Here is a 1,496-nt window from a genome sequence, read left to right as displayed (position 1 = left end):
AGTGAAGTGTCCGTGGTGCCAAACTTCAAGTGATAAATCACTGTGAATGTAAGGCACCCCTGAACTGCCACTTCAGGGGCACATCACCATAGGCTTTTCCAAAGAAGCATCCCCGACCTCCCAGCCCAGACCACGACAGCCCCCACCCCAGCCAGAAAGGCATGGAGATCCAGAAGCTTAGTGAGACCCTTTGCCATCGGGCCTCACCCTCTCTCCCATCACTCCTACCTAATTACATTCGGGAAGTACAGGCCACCCCCCTGTTGGAACAGGGGAACAAACGTTCCCTCCCGAAAAACTGACCGGAGCTGAAGCTGCCACAATCCAAGCCAGAAGGCCAGGGTCCCCTCCCCTGGCGCCGACCAGTGGTTCTCCGTCCTCATCAGAAGGCTTCCCTTTCGGCTACGAACCGCTCCGGGTCACCTTTACACCAGCAGGTTTTGCATAGCAACCGCCACCCCTGCTCCACCTCGCCGTAGAACAGGGACGGAAGCAAGCGCCACCTCCTGGTAACTGATAAGAACAGATACTACACTTGATCTTAGCCAAAAGGCCGAGAAGCGATAAATTGCCCAATGCTGAAGGAACCCCTAGCAACCTCTGGAGGAACCCTGGTTGAGAATCATTGCTCTATCGGCTGCTAGGCTTAGTGAGAGGAGGCCTATCCGGTAGTCGTGAGAATCCAGTTGTGAAACGGTAATTCTCTGGATTTCTATTGTAAGTGACTTCCTATTCTTTGCAGTTCCAAAAGTACCTGAACTACCTTTCCTAACCCTCTACCCGTCATTGAGAAACTGTGTTATCTTTTCCAATAAATATCCCAAAAAGTGGATCCAGTGTCAGTTACTACAATTCTTTGGGCCATCTACCTTCGGGAAACCCCTAGACCAGGGGTGCTCAACCTGTGGCTCTCCAGATGTTGCGGAACTACAAGTCCCATGAGGCATAGCAAGACTCCGACAGCCACAAGCATGACACCCAGAGGCAGAGGCATGATGGGACTTGTAGTTTTGCAACAGCTGGAGGTCCGCAGGTTGAGCACCCCTGCCCTAGACACACATGAGGTCAAAAAGGTAACGGTAAGCCCAATAAAACCAGCCGCTCCTTCGGGGGGGTCAGTGCTACATTGAAAAAGGCTGATAGCATGGCGTGGGTTCCATGGGGGGGGGGGGGGGGGTTTGACCGCCGTTTACATTGCCAACATAAAAATAAGAGAATATCCGAACTAGAAGGTTTTTTTTTTGCTTGCTGCTTGAAATCTTTACTAAAAGAAGCGATAAAACAATCCGCCCTCTGTTCCCGGCGAGGCCCCGCCCCCCTTTCACAGAACACACTGTACGCCTCATAGTAAGAGCCGCACTCCCAATCAAAACACCATTAAGTGGTTTTTAGTTTTATTATTATTATTATTACTGCTATAATTATCATCATTAGGTCATCCTGATTTCCCAACACAGCAGAAAGAAAAAAAAAAAAAAAAAAAAGAAAAGAAAAAA

At 49.6% G+C, this 1,496-nt stretch overlaps 1 pseudogene; it reads right to left on the bottom strand.

Moving 5' to 3' along the window:
* Positions 1-432: 432 nt before the first annotated feature.
* Positions 433-565, bottom strand: LOC143986487 (U2 spliceosomal RNA; annotated as a pseudogene).
* Positions 566-1,496: the final 931 nt, after the last annotated feature.

Source organism: Lithobates pipiens, unplaced genomic scaffold (genome assembly GCF_037356315.1).
Source record: "Lithobates pipiens isolate NorthernLeopardFrog02 unplaced genomic scaffold, aLitPip1_a1.2 Scaffold_162, whole genome shotgun sequence".
Classification (NCBI taxonomy): Eukaryota; Metazoa; Chordata; class Amphibia; order Anura; family Ranidae; genus Lithobates; species Lithobates pipiens.
The sequence above is the reverse complement of the archived record's forward strand: the minus strand, read 5'-3'. Positions and strand labels throughout refer to the sequence as shown.